The 16,036-nt window shown below is 42.9% G+C and overlaps 1 long non-coding RNA gene across 1 annotated transcript in view; it reads left to right on the top strand.

Annotated features, from left to right (window-relative positions):
* Positions 1-3,763, top strand: part of LOC132535775 (uncharacterized) — a 117,565-nt gene extending 113,802 nt beyond the window's left edge. Inside the window, exon 3 of the long non-coding RNA XR_009547479.1 lies at positions 3,056-3,763. This is a non-coding gene — a long non-coding RNA (uncharacterized LOC132535775). The remainder of the gene's footprint in view (positions 1-3,055) is intronic.
* Positions 3,764-16,036: the final 12,273 nt, after the last annotated feature.

The following is a 16,036-nucleotide window of genomic DNA, read 5'->3' as shown; positions in this document are numbered from 1 at the left end:
TTGAGTGTATGTTTCCATGCGTAAGGAACTGGGTTCAAGTCCACGGCCCCCACATGTTGGCCCACACATGTTGGGGGGGGAAAACTTCACAAATAGTGAAGCAGTGCTGCAGGTTTTTCTCTCTTCTGTCTCCTTTCCTATCTCAATTTCTCTCTGTTCTATCAAATAAAAAAGAAATGAAAAAAAGGCTACCAAGAGCAGTGGATTTGTTATGCAGCCCAGTGATAACCCTGGTGGCAGAAAAAAAATCTTAGTTCCTGGGTTTCACTCTAGATTGACTACAGATTCAGTATTTCATTCTAGTCTTGTAGTTATTATTATTCCCTAAAATTCAGAGACCTTTATGAAAAAGAGAGGGGAGCTAATCGCTGTTTTTGAAAAGTATAGCTGAAACCAATGATGTCATCTTTAGTGCTTCCGAATGCTGCAACAAATTTCAACAAAGGAAGAAAGAAGCATTAGTTAAAATTCTCTGGGAAGATTTTTTTTTTTAAATAGACTTGGGCTATTCAAGTAATTAAAGTGAGACTCTGGCATCCGGGTGGTAGCACACTCAGTTAAGCACATAGAACATGAAGTGTAAGGACAAAGGACAAAGGACAAAGATCCCGGTTCGAGTCCCTGGCTTCCCACCTGCGGGGTGGGGGGAGGGGTCGCTTCACAAGCGGTGAAGCAGGTCTACGGATGTCTATCTTTCTCTGCCCCCTCTATCTTCCCTTCCTCTCTCAGTTGCCCTCTGTCCTATCCAACAACAACAATAGGGAGTGTAGTAACACCATTTCCACCACCAAAGGTCTGTGTCCCTCCTCCTTTCCCTCTGCCCTTCCCCCCAGTGAAGCTAAACTTTACCCTCACCCTCCACCCAGAGATTTTTACTTTGGTGCTCTACTACAAACTCAGTCAGATTTTGCTCTGAGTTTCCCTTTCTGTTCTTCTTTCTCAACTTCTGTTTATGAGTGGTATCATCGCATACTCGTCTTTGTCTTTCTGACTTAGCTCACCTAACAATTCTTTCTAGACACATCTGAGATGGGTCAGAGAAGATGGGTTCATTGTTCTTAATAACTGCATAGTACCCCATTGTGTAAATATACCACAGCTTTCTCAGCCATTCATCAGTTGTTGGGCATCTGGTTGGTTTTCAGGTTTTAGCTATTATGAATTTTGTTGCTATGAACATATGTGTACACAAATTTTTTGGTTGGGTGTTTTGGAGTCTTTAGAATATAACCCTATGAGAGGAATTGCTGGGTCATATGAGAGGTCTATTTCTAGCCTTCTGAGAGTTCTCCAGACTGCTCTCCATAGGGGTTGGACCAATTTTCATTCCCACCAGCAGTGCAGAATGGTTCCTTTGTCCCCACAACCTCTCCAACATTTGTTGCTGCTGTCATTTTTGACGTATGACATTCTCACAGAGGTGAGATGGTATCTCAGTGCTGTCTTTATTTGCATTTCTCTGACAACCTGGAGCAATTTTCGTGTTTGTTAGCCTTTTGGATCTCTTCTGTAGTGAATAGTCTGTTCATATCCTCTGCCCATTTTTGGATAGGATCATTTGCTTTTTTGTTGCCAAGTTTGGTGAGCTCTTTATTTATTTTGGTTTTTAGTCTCTTGTCAGATATGTGGCATGTGAAGATCTTCTCCCATTCTGTGAGGGGTATCTTGGTTTGGGTGATGGCACAATTTGTTAAAAAGGAAATAATAGGGAATCGGGCGGTAGCACAGCGGGTGAAGCACAGGTGGCCCAAAGCGCAAGGACCGGTGGAAGGATCCTGGTTCGAGCCCCCGGCTGTAGGGGAGTAGCTTCACAAGCGGTGAAGCAGGTCTGCAGGTGTATATCTTTCTCTCCCCCTCTCTGTTTTCCCCTCCTCTCTCCATTTCTCTCTGTCCTATCCAACAATGACTACAACAATAAAAAAAAAACAAGGACAACAAAAAAGGAATAAATAAATATATTTAAAAAAGGAAATACTATCACTGGGAGCTGTGGATTTATCATGCAAGCACTGAGTCCCAGTGATAGCCCTCATGGCAAAAGAAATTTTATAATAATATTTTTCTAAAAGTGCACACATGTTATCAAAGTTAGATTTGATGGCCGTGTTCATGGAGCCTAGAACTGTCCATCTTGAGTTTACCTTGATGTGATCCTTATGTTCAAGATCTGTGACACCCTTGCATCTGGGCACAAACCTTTTTTAATTTTAATGTTTTTAAATATTTATTAGTGATTTAATATAGGTTTACAAAATTATAAGATAACAGGGGTATAATTGCACACCTTTCACACCCCCAAAATTCTGTGTCTCCATTCCCTCTATTAGAAACTGCATTAGTTGGGGCCAGGTGGTAGCACACCTGGTTGAGCGCACGTTACAGTGCACAAGGACCCAGGTTCGAGCCCCTAGTCCCCACCTGCAGGGATTCGGAATGCTTTGCAAGTGGTGAAGCAGTGTTGCAGGTGTCTCTCTGTCTCTCCCTCTCTATCACCCTTTTCCCTCTCGATTTCTGGCTGTCTCTATCCAATAAATAAAATATAGATAATAAAAAATTAAACAAAAATAAACTGCATTAGTTCTTCCAGGATCACTTCTATTACTTCTACAACTAACTATATGTATATATATTTTCCCACTTTTTCTATAGCCCTGCCTTCTCTTCCTTTCTAAGTCTCATATACTACTTCTGAGTGTCTTTCCCCACCCCTCCTTTTATTTCTCTGGGTCCTGCAAAATTGGAATTCAGAGCCCTCTGGCCATGTTCTACTAACATTTATCCCTCTGGGAATATGGACTAATATTATTTTTATGGTACAGAAGGTGGGAGTTCTGGCCTCTGTAATTGCTTCTCTGCTGGACATGGACATTGGCAGGTGGATCCATACCCCAAAACTGTTTCTATCTTTTCCTAGCGGGGAAGGGCTCTGGAGAAGTGAGGTTCCGGGACACATTTGGGCACAAACATTTTAATTAAATATTCAGGTTTGAATTTATGCTTGCCTCCTTCTAACTTTCCTTTTCCTTTCCTTTTTTTTTTTTTAAATTCAATTTAGGATTTTCGTGGTAGTGTCACTGTTGTCAAACTGGATCGAAGATTGCTGCTCCCTGGGAGCCTTCTGGGCATCCTATCTTATGGCCAAAGAATTTGGAGGAGTTACTCTTTCTTGGAGCTCAGCGAGTATGAAGACCAGCAGTCTTCTGGCGACAACAATGAGAATGAAATATTGCTGAGGGAAATCTCTACACTGTATGTGGAGAACCTTCCTTTTCATGTAACTGAAGAGCAAATACATGAGCTCTTCAGCAGATGTGGCGATGTCAGGAATGTAGTAATGGGTTTGGATAGAGTCACGAGAATGCTAAGTGGTTACTGTTTGGTTGAGTATCACAACAGAGCTGATGCTGAAAATGCCATGCGGTTCCTCAATGGCACCTACCTGGATGACCGCATCATTCATATAGCTTGGGATCCTAACTTAAGAGAAAGCGGCCTGTATAGTGAAGAGCAGTCCAGGGGCCAGCTAAGAGATGATTTCTGTGATGATTTTGATGATGGTAGAGGAGATGCTGGAAAACAGTAGAAGAGGAACCCACCAGTGAAAACCCTAAAGTTCTCGCCCTCTCAAAAAAACCAATTCCAAAGTACTGCCAGATGGGCAAATAGCCCACTTCAAAACACGTTTAGATTCTATACAGAACAGAAACTCATTTGATGTGCTTTCTTCTCTGAAAACTTAATAAATGGCACACATTTGAACATCCATTTGTCTTTTTCATGAATTTGAAACTGGTTGTCAGATTTACAGGTTTGACCATGTGGGGATGAGGAAGTGAAAAGTGAGGTGTTTTTCAGGAATAAATCAGGGATGTAAAAGCTAAGTCAGCCAAAGCACATTTTCTCTTTTAGGAAGACTACCATTGGATTTTATTAACATCTTCTCAGAGTTCAAAATATAGATATTTTTAGAGCAGGCATAAAGTAAATTTAGTTATATAGTATTTTTAAATATCAAAAATAATATAAGCACACTATTTTAAAACACAAAACAATCTGAAAGAGTTTATCATGAAAAGCAAAGTCCTCCTGCTCCACCCTAGGCTGATTCTCTGATAATGACTTTAAAAGTTTTATTATTTTTTGTTTGTTTGTTTGATAGTTGCCTCCAATTTCAAAATCACATGATTTCTTACAGTTTAGTTTCCTTTAAAATATTATCATTTCTAAATTTATTGAATTTCTTTTATAAATGAGGATTTAGTTTCCTTACACCCCTTTTTGTCATAGAAAAAGCAATAAAAAAAAGGTGAAAGATTATACAGCTTCAAAGTTTCTTTCAATGTTGGGGGCGGAGGGCTGGGCCTAAACCTGGGTGGCATACATGACAAAGCAGTGCACTAGCCAAGGGAACTGCTATTCTGCCAACTCATGACACTCCTTTGTACTTCTCTCCAACCACTCAGTCTGGCTCACCACACTTTTTTTTTTCTTTATTGTGGGGATTAGTACTTAACAGTCAACAGTAAAATATAGTAGTTTGTTCATGTGTAACATTTCTCAGTTTTCCACATAACAATCCAACCCTGTCTAGATACTCTGATATCATGTTCTAGGACCTGATCCCTCCCCCTTCCCCATCCCAGAGTCCTTTACTCTGGTGCAATACACCAAACCCAGTCCAAGTTCTGCTTTGTATTTTATTATTTTTCAGCTTCTATTATTATTATTATTATTGATTTAATACTGACCTACAAGGTTGTGGGATAAGAGGGGCACAATTCACACAACTCCCACCACCACCATGCTATATCCCATCCCCTCCAATGGAAGTTTCCACATTCTTTATCCCTCTGGGAGTAAGAACCAAAGATCGCTGTGGGGCACAGTAGGTGGAAAGTCTAGCTTCTATAATTGCTTCTCTGATGGACATGGACATTGACTGGTCAATCCATACCCCTAACCTGTCCCTACCTTACACTTGTAGGGTAGGGCTCTGGGGAGGTGGGGTTGCAGGACACATTGGTGAGGTTGTCTGCCCAGGGAAGGGGAAGTTTTGACACACTTTTCTTACTTTTTCTATTATTACAAAACTCAGGTTACCTTACAATTGTGAACAACCCGCAAAGGCTTTAATCCCTTAAAATCACTAAGGTCTTCTTTTCTTTCCTCTTCCTCTTCCTCATTAAGGTCTTCTTTTCTTTCTCCTTCTTCTTCTCCTTCTCCTTCTCCTTCCTCTTCCTCTTCCTCTTCCTCTTCTTCCCCTTCTTTCCGTTCATCTTCTCGTTCTCCTTCTCCTCCTCCTCCTCCTCCTTCTTCTTATTCTTTTTTGCCACCAGGGTTATGCCTACATGACAACTCCACCACTCCTTTTGACTCACATTTTCTTTTGAGAGAGAAAGAGGGGAGAGAAAGAGGGAGTGGGGAGACACCTACACCCCTGCCCCTCTTTCGTGAAGCTCCTCACCGCCCCACAGGTGAGGACTAAGGGCTTGAACCTGGGCCCTCACAAATGGTAATGTGTGCACTCTACCACATGTGCCACCACCTGGCCCCTCACTGAGGTCTTCTCACATTACTCTTCCACTGCCCATGGCTCAGGGATCCTTTTCCATGCCAGGATCATCATCCTTTTGGGGCCTAGGTTGATGGCAGAGCCACTGTCAGAAATGGTAGTAGCAGGGAGTCAGCGCACATGGCAGAAAGCACAAGGACAGGCATAAGGATCCCACTTCAGGCCTCCAGCTCCCTACCTGCACAGGAGTCACTTCACAAGTGGTGAAGCAGGTCTGCAGGTGTCTTATCTTTCTCTCCCCCTCTCCTCTCCATTTCTCTCTGTCCTATCCAACAGTGACGACAACAATAACTACAACAATAAAACAAGGGCAGGGGGTTGGGCGGTGGTGCAGTGGGTTAAACGCATGTGGAGCAAAGCACAGGGACCGGTGTAAGTATCCCAGTTCAAGCCCCCAGCTCCACACCTGCAGGGGAGTTGCTTCACAGGCGGTGAAGCAGGTCTGCAGGTGTCTATCTTTCTCTCCCCCTCTCCGTCTTTCCCTCCTGTCTCCATTTCTCTCTGTCCTATCCAACAACGAACAACATCAACAATGGCAATAATAATAACCACAACAAGGCTATATAACAACAAGGGCAACAAAAAGGGGGAAAAGATGGCCTCCAGGAGTGGTGGATTCATGGTGCAGGCACCGAGCCCAGCAATGACCCTGGAGGGAAAAACAAACAAGGGCAACAGAAGGGAATAAATAAATATTAGAAAAAAAGAAATGATAGTAGGATAGTAGAGGGAAAAGGAGAGTGGTAAAGCTTGTGCTGGCTCTTGAAGCTTCTACCCAGAAATTAAAACACACTGCTTTCCAGGTCTCAAACATACCTCATGACCTAGGCTGATGTCGATAGGTGGAGAAATAAAACCTGGAAAGACCTTGAAAACAATGAGTTGTATAGCTTACTACAGATACTCCTTTAGCTATATATACACCCATATAACTATCTTCCACTATACACACACCACACCAACTATTTAGACGTCTGTCAATACACCTCCAATTTGGGTTCCTCCATATGTTGCTCTGTCAGAGGAGTGTTACCACTCATTACTTTTACTTTTACTTCATTTCCCCTCCTACTTTCCAAGTTCTTTCACTTTTACTTCATTTCCCCTCCTCCTACTTTCCAAGTTCTTTCATTTGTGTTTTTAACTTTCTGTTGCTGCAGCGTTGAGTTTAATCTCTACCTTGAATTGGTTGCTGATTTCAAAGCTTCAAATTAATAGACCACTGCATTGTTTTTATCCTTTAAATCAGATTGTTAGCATAATACCTTTTCTAGACTTCATTCTTATATAAAGGAATTAAGTGGCTCCCTCTGGAGTCCAAGGGTACATCTCCAGGGTTCATGACCTTTTATGGAGAAAATTACATTTAATCACCTTCTTACCCCTGACTTCTCCACCCTGTGACATGAGGTCATCCTTTTTGGTTAGTAACATCTGTGAACAGGGCATAGTAAATGCTTATTTTAAATTAAGTAGTTATCCTATGCTGACTACTTGCTAGAGATTTCTTTCTTTTTTCTTTATTCTTTCTATTTCTTTTCTCTTTCTCCTCCTCTGCTTCCTCCTCCTCCACCTTCTTTCTTTTCTCCACCTCCTCTTTTTTCATTATCACTGGGGGTTTTCTGTTCCATGCCAAGTTTTTTTTTTCTTTTTAGATAAAATAAGAGAGACAGAGAGAAGGAAAGATCATAGCATCAAACTTTTCATTAATGCAGTGAGAGCTAGGATAGAACCTGGATCTTGCATCTTCCCCTGTGACTTCCCCTGAGAACATTTGGTAGAGAATTTAAAAACAAATCCCCTTGCTCAATTTTTCAAAGCAAAATATTTTAATTAATTTATTTATTTTAGATAGAGACAAAGAAATTGAAAGGGAAGGGTAAGAGAAAGGGGCCTCAAACCTGGGTACTGGCACATGGCAAGGTGTGTGCTTAATTTGGTGTGCCATTGCTCAGTCCCCTATTGTGTGTTTTCACTGCTAATGCCTCACTGGAATTTCATACCCATGGAACTCCAATGCTCTTTGCTTACACATTTTTCCAGATAGAGGGTGAGAAATAGAAAAGAAGAGAGAGAGAGACCAAGAAAGAGGAGACACTGCAGCACCACTACACTGATCATGAAGCTCCCCCCTGTTCATGGTGCTCCATGTGGTGATTAAGGACTCAAATCTAGATCTTTACACATAGCAAACATGCATGATGAATCCTCTGCTACTGGCAGCCATTTTTAGATAGAGTCTGAGGGAAACTGAGAGAGAAGTGGGGGGAGCAGAGAGAAACATCTTCAGCACTGCTTCACTGTCCACAAAGCTTCCCTTTGCAGGTAGGGACCAAGGATTTGAACCCTGGTCCTTTTGTATGGTTCTAGCAGATGAGCCATCCCTAGGCCCCTCTTCATTATTATTTGAGAGATACGAAGAGGGAGAGGAGAATGGGCGACACAGAAAGAAGAGAGAGACCACAACGCTGCTCTACCATTCAGAGCCATCTGTAGCGTTCCCACGTGATGCCAAGGCTCAAACCCAGGGCCTCATCCAGTCATCTTCAAGTCTATGTTACAAAGGTCTTCCAGAGAGAAGGCAGTGAGAAAAAGCTTATAATCCCACTCTCCATACAATTCCCACCGCCAGAGTTCCAGACCCCATTCCCTCCACTGGAAGTTTCCCCATTCTTTATCCCTCTGGGAGTACGGACCAAAGATCTCTATGGGGCACAGAAGGTGGGATGCCTGGCTTCTGTAATTGTTTCTCTGCTGGACATGGGCATTGACAGGTCAATCCATAACCCGAGATTTCCCTACCTTTCCCTAATGGGGTAGGGCTCTGGGGCAGTGGGGTTCTAGGACACACTGTTGAGGTCATTTGCCCAGGGAGATGAGGATGGCGTCATGGTAGCATCTACAGCTTGGTCGCTGAAAATCATTAAGATATAAGGCAGAGTAAATTGTTTGATAATCAGGAACTTAAAGGTAAGAATATAACAGATGAGATTTAGAGTCTTCTCGTTGAAAGAAGCTAGGAAGTCTGCTTTAGGTATATTCCAAGGGGCCCATGACTTTACTAATTTTTGCTGAGCCTGAAAGCTAACATGCAGGTAGGCTAAGAGTATTGTCTGGGAAGACGGTGTCAGAGTTGAGAATAGGACCTTTTTTTTTTTTTTTTTTTTTGAAGAAACAGGCAAAATAAAAGTTTCCAGTTCTTCCTCATACACATATTCTCTGAAAAAGAAGGGATGGTTTGGAGGGATATTGGAGCACTACTCCTGTCTTCATTCCATCCAAACATTTGTTTTATTTATTTATTTTTGCCTCCAGGGTTATTTCTGGGGCTCGGTGCCTGCACTCAAATCCACTGCTCCTGGAGGCCACTTTTCCTTTTGTTGCCCTTGTTGTTTAATGTTTTATTATTATTGTTGTTGTTGCTGTTGCTGTCATTGTTGGATAGGACAGAGATAAATAGAGAGCGGAGGGGAAGACAAAGAGGGGGAGAGAAAGATAGACACCTGCAGACCTGCTTCACCACTTCAGAAGCGATTTCCCTGTAGGTGGGGAGCCAGGGCTCGAACTGGGATCCTTATGCCAGTCCTTGTGCTTTGGGCCATGTGCCCTTAACCCGCTGTGCTACTGCCTGCCCCCCTCATCCAAACATTTATAAAGAGACTTTCTCCTCTTGCAAAAACTGATCTGGCAGCATTTGATTTATAATAGCACTGGTCAGTGCACCCACTTTTTGCTTGAAATTTACTGGATTAAATTATTTTTATAAGTTCTTTCTGGAAGAATACCACAGCATATCTTTCAACTAATCCTTCTAATGGGCACACACTTAATTTTCTCCCAAGGAAGACATTTCCTGGATTCAGAGAAAATATTTAACATTGCTTTGTGAAGCTTACTTTTGGTTAAGTAATGGAGCGCACATACTGCTTTGTTTGACTACTCTTCCAATAATTACCTTTTCAAAAATCATGCTGAATTTAACAGTAAATAAATAATAAAAGTCATATAGACAACTCAATAGACACAGAACTATTTAAATGAGTTCACCACCCTTTTCATGGTACAAATGCTCAACAAAATTGTAATAGAGCAAAACTCCCTCACTCTGTTGAAGGTTGTCTATGAAAACCACAAAGCTATACAGACCAATATCTCTGATGAACATAGATGCCAAAATATTAAACAAAATCTTGGCCAACCGGATACAGCAGTATATCAAAAAGATTGGTAATCACGACCAAGTGGGATTTATCCCAGGAATGCAAGGCTGGTTCAACATACATAAGTCAATCAATGTCATTCACCACATCAATAAAAGTAAAGCCAAAAACCACGTGATTATCTCAATAGATGCAGAGAAAGCCTTTGACAAAATCCAACACCCATTCATGCTCAAAACTCTACAAAAATGGGAATAGATGGGAAATTTCTCAAGACAGAGGAATCCATATATAGCAAACCTACAGCTAACATCATACTCAATGGACAGAAGCTGAAAGCATTCCCCCTCAGATCGAGGACTAGACAGGGCTGTACACTATCACCATTGCTATTCAACATAGTATTGGAAGTTCTTGCCATAGCAATCAGGCAAGAGAAAGAAATCAAAGGAATACAGATTGGAAGGGAAGAAGTCAAGCTCTCATTATTTGGAGATGATATGATAGTATACATAGAAAAACCTAAAGAATCCAGCAGAAAACTACTGGAAGTTATTAGGCAATATAGCAAGGTGTCAGGCTACGAAATCATTGTGCAAAGATCAGTGGCATTCTTTATGCAAACACTAAATCTGAAGAAGAAGAAGAAGACATCCAGAAATCACTATCATTCACTGTTGCAGCAAAATCAATAAAATACCTAGAAATAAAGCTGACCAAAGAAGTGAAAGACTTGTATACTGAAAACTACGAGTCACTATTCAAGGAAACAGAATCTGAAACCAAGAAATGGAAAGATATCCCATGTTCATGGATTGGAAGAATAAATATCATAAAAATGAATATTCTCCCCAGAGCCATATACAAATTTAACGTGATACCCATCAAAGTTCCACCAAGCTTTTTAAAGAAAATGGAACAAAAGCTACAATCATTTGTCTGGAACCAGAAAACACCTAGAATTGCCAAAACCATCTTGAGGAAAAGAAACAGAAATGGAGACATCACACTCCCAGATTTCAAACTATATTACAAGGCCATCATCATCAAAACATCCTGGTACTGGAACAAAAACAGGCACACAGACCAGTGGAACAGAATTGAAAACCCAGAAATAAATCCCCACATCTATGGACTTCTAATCTTTGATAAGGGGGCCCAAAGGAATAAATGGAAGAAGGAGGCTCTCTCCAATAAGTGGTGCTGGGAAAACTGGGTTGAAACATGCAGAAAAATGAAATTGAACCACCTTATCTCCAAATGGGTCAAGGACCTGGATGTTAGACCAGAAACTATCAAATACTGAGAGGAAAACATTGGTGGAACACTTTCCCACCTAAACCTCAAGGACACCTTTGATGAAACAAACCCAGTTGCAAGGAAGACTAAAGCAGAAACAAACCAATGGGACTACATCAAATTGACAAGATTCTGCAAAGCCAAAGAAACTATCACACAAACAAAGAAGATCTTCACATGCCATACATCAGACAAGAAACTAATCACCAAAATATACAAAGAGCTCAGTAAACTTAGTGCCAAAAAAGCAAATGGCCCCATCCAAAAATGGGCAGAGGATATGAACAAAACATTCACTTCAGAGGAGATCCAAAGGCTAAAAAACATATGAAAAACTGCTCCAAGTGGCTGACTGTAAAAGAAATGCAAATAAAGACAACATTGAGATACCACTTCACTCCTGTGAGTATGGCGTACATCAAAAAGGACAGCAGCAACAAATGTTGGAGAGGCTGTGGGGACAGAGGAACACTTCTATACTGCTGGTGGGAATGTAAATTGGTCCAGCCTCTGTGGAGAGCAGTCTGGAGAACTCTCACAAGGCTAGACATAGACCTTCCATATGACTCGGTAATTCCTCTCCTGGGGATATACCCCAAGGACTCCATAACACCCAACCAAAAAGATCACCTATGTTCATAGCAGCACATTCATAATAGTTAAAACCTGGAAACAACCCAGGTGCCCAACAGCAGATGAGTGGCTGAGAAAGCTGTGGTATATATACACAATGGAATACTATGCAGCTATCAAGAACAATGAACCCACCTTCTCTGATCCATCTTGGATGGAGCTAGAAGGAATTATGTTAAGTGAGCTAAGTCAGAAAGATAAAGATGAGTATGGGATGATCCCACTCATCAACAGAAGTTGAAAAAGAAGAACAGAAAGGGAAACTAAAAGCAGGATCTGACTAAATTGAAAGTAGAACAACAAAATAAAAAACCCTGTGGTGAGGGGGAGGGTGGAAATTCGGCTTCCCAGGGGGGCGGGCGGATGGGTGGGTGGGAGGGTACACAGTCTTTTGGTGGTGGGAATGGTGTTTATGTGTTGGGTAGTATGCCACCTCCCCCTGGCTTCTCCTTAACCATATGCCTATATAGGGATTTACTGATCCAAAGCTTTGGTCTATTTACATAAATCACTTTTACATAAAGCACTCCAGGGCATTGGTGGTTCAATGATAGGATTCTCGCCTGCTCCACCCCCTCCTTGTCACACCCTGATCCCTTCTTTGTCACACCCTGATTTTCACCAGTCACTTTTCTCTCCACCCTCTCTATATCACATCCTGTTTCCACCCTACTTGGAGAGTATAAAAACAGCTGCTCTTCTGATTAAAGACACTTGGAAATTGCTTTCCGGCTCCGAGAGTTCCAGAGTGTATCTCCTGCGGAAGTTGGTGCAGCACGAGTTCCTGATCCCTCTCCCACACAGCAGCCTATATCATCTCCAGTTGAGTTCTCTCCAACCCAGAGAGCACTAGCTCGGGAAGAAGTACCCTCAGGCTATCCCGGCATCTGGCGCCCGAACAGGGACACGTAAGCAGCAGATTTTCAAGAAGACATCTTAGATAAGTACACACCTTTTGGGTATCTGCAATATTGTGTTAAGGCACTGTGATTTTTTTTTTCTTTCTTATTGTTTTCCTGAGATCTCTCCACCATGGAAAATCTTTTCCAAATCCTGCATTCTTTTTCCAGTATACAATTTTTATATATCTGGGACATTTTTCTTGGGGCTTCACCTTATATCCTGTTGATCATCATAGCAGCTTTTAAGGGATATATAGGGCAACCTCTCAAAAGGCTTAAGGACCTAGAGGCTGAGGTTCAAGAGATAAAGGAAGTAATCATAGAACTTAACCAGCACCTTAAAAACAAGAAGAAGCAAAGGCCTGTCGTGATCTTGACCCACCCTAATTCCTCTGCATCTTGCCCTGAGGCCCCTATTTTGGCATCTTGCCCTGAGGCCCCTATTTTGGCAGACACGTGTCCGAATTCTCCTTTAGACTCCACAGCCACTTCTTCGGCCACCCCCATTTTGGCAGAAACGTGTCCGGAACCTCCTGCCGCCTCCACGGCTGCTTCTTCACCCACCCCTGTTTTGATAGACACATGTCCGAATTCTCCTGTAGCCTCCAAAACCACTTCTTCGGCCACTTGTCCAGAAGCTTCCACTTCGATGACTCCTCCTACCGCTACACACTTATCAGAGCAAGTTCACACATTTCCGGTCAATGTTGCCCCCAATAGACAAAAACCTCAGGCCTGGTATCCATAGTCCGCCACAGACCTGAAGGAACTACGCCAGGCTATCAAAGATGATGGTGTTCATGCCCCATGGACCAGGTCCATTTTACAAGGCCTGCTTCAGAACCTTAATACCCCTCAAGATTGGAGAGATGTGACTCGTGCTACGCTCCCAGGCCCCCTCTTCCTGCAATGGGAGGCATTCTTTCACGACGAATGTTTACAACAATCGCGGAAAAATATTCAAAATCAGCCAGAGGGTAATTTTGATGCATTGTTTGGAACAGGCCAATTAGAAACAGGGATTCAACAGGCGGAAGCCAAGTTTCCAGCGGGGTATTTTGATCAAGTATGCCTGTGTGCATTAAAAGCATGGGAGCGATTAACACCACCCATGGGAGCAGCCTCAGCCCCCATTCTCTCCCTGCAACAAGAACCTGATGAATCCCTCGCTAAATTCATTGCCAGGGTCCAGTCGAGTTTGGAAAGGAAGATTTATAATCCTGACGCTCGTTTTCTCCTTCTGCGATCCATAGTCTGGGATGGAATGCTTCCGCATTTTCGACAGGCCTGTATCACTCTTAAAAACGAACACCCAGATACTTGGATTCTAGCTACACAGGATCTCAGATCAAGCTCTTTTCAAGGACCTATGTTACAGGCCTATGCAGCTACCTTACATAAGAAAAAAGGAGCTTGCTTTCAGTGCGGTCGCCAAGGGCATTGGCGTAACCAATGTCCAGAAAATAGACCGCGACCCCGCCTCCAGTCAGGGCGACCCCACCTCCAGTCAGGGCGACCCCACCTCCAATCAGGGCAACCCTGCCTCCAGACAGGGAATCAGAGACCACGAATGCCTTGTCCCAGATGCCAGAAAGGATTTCACTGGAGGAGAGATTGTTGGTCAAGGTTCCATAGGAACGGCACTCCTCTGCCAAATGTAAACAGGGATTTAAACTAGGTATGGGGCTTCCCTTAGCCCCGCCCCCAAGAGGGAAGGAAGCAGGTCGCCTGCTTGGTGCTGTGCCCTTCTTCCACAAACAGAAGCCCAGCTTGGGACCCAATCCATCGCTACACCCACCACGCCAAGTAACAATAACAGAGGGTGAGCAGAAGTAGGAACCCGTGGTATGTGGGAACTTCCAGCATAGAAATAACCGGCTGGAGCAAGAGAACAGCTCGAATTCAGAGCCTGAGATTTTATGGACCACCCCTGTTTTAGAAAGGGGTCACCCAACTATGACAGTAAAGATTGGTAATATTCCTTTTAAGTGTTTGATTGACACGGGAGCAGATAAGACAATATTAAGACAAGCAGAGGTTCCCCAGAGTTGGGAACTCCTCCCAGGACCATGCTTACATGGTGTTGGAGGACTGACTCAGGCATTCCGCACACGAGATTCCCTTGTGTGGGAAGATCCAGAAGGGACTACCGGACGCTTTCAGCCTTTAATAGCTGATATAAGCACCAATTTATTGGGAAGAGACTTGCTGGAATCTTTAGATGTAGTGATATCCTCAGACACCTCTGCAGGACACCACACTCACTCCTGTGAGAGTGCTAGACCCAACCAGCACCCCCAATACTAACTGCCACTGTTCGTAACAGAACTCCCCGCTTAGATTGGCTTTCTAATGAGCCTGTCTGGGTGGAACAGTGGCCTTTGCCTAGGGAGAAGCTAGAAATTATTAAAAAACTCGTCCAAGAGCAGTTATCTTTGGGACACATTCGTCATTCTCGAAGCCCATGGAATACTCCAGTCTTTGTAATTAAAAAGCGCTCAGGAAAATGGCGCCTCCTCCAAGATCTTCGTGCAGTTAATAAAACCATGCAGGTTTGGGGCTCCCCCCAAAGGGGTTTGCCTCTTGCTTCCGCAATTCCCACAGGAATTCCAATCATAGCTATTTATATACAGGATTGTTTTTTCTCTATTCCCTTACACCCACAAGATTGTAAACGTTTTGCTTTCTCTGTTCCTTCTATTAATAATGCCAGCCCTGCCGATAGATTTGAATGGGTGGTACTGCCCCAGGGCATGGCTAATAGTCCTACTATTTGTCAAGAGGTTGTTAAATCTGCCCTTTTTCCATATATTCATAAGGGCCTTAAGGTTTTTCATTATATGGATGACGTGTTAATATGGGGAGAATTAGATACAGATCTCTCCGCCCTACGTGATTTTCTAATCCCTGCCTTAAAGAGAAGTGGACTTAATGTAGCTCCTGAGAAGATACAGCTAATCCCTCCAATATCTTTCTTAGGCTCAGAGATTTCCCTAACGCAGATTCGTCCTTTAAAACCTTGTGTTACTTTTCCTTCTAATCTCACTCTTGCTTCTTTACAAAGTTTTCTTGGAAATTTGAATTGGCTTAGGCAGTATCTTTATCTGCCTACGAGCTGCCTGCAACCACTGTTCGATTTGTTAAAAGGAAACAAACAGCCCTCCTCAAAGCGTATGTTAACCCCCGAAGCATCCTTGGCTCTGGAAAAAGTTAACCAGGCTCTCCAGGACATGCACCTCGTTCGGTTCTCCCCCTCCTCTCCAGTAAATCTTCTAATCTTTAACTCCACCCCCACGGTAGTGGGGGCATTGTGGCATAAACATGGCATTCTTGAATGGCTTCATACGCCAGTAGGCGGAGCTCCAAGACTCCTTACCGAGATTGATGCCTTAGCATTTATGGTTCGCCAAGGAAGAAACAGATCGGTTCAGGTCTTAGGAAGGGAACCAGATTCAATCATTCTTCCCTTT

This window comes from Erinaceus europaeus, chromosome X, assembly GCF_950295315.1.
Source record: "Erinaceus europaeus chromosome X, mEriEur2.1, whole genome shotgun sequence".
NCBI classification, from domain to species: Eukaryota; Metazoa; Chordata; class Mammalia; order Eulipotyphla; family Erinaceidae; genus Erinaceus; species Erinaceus europaeus.
This window is presented reverse-complemented; position numbering and strand designations above follow the sequence as displayed.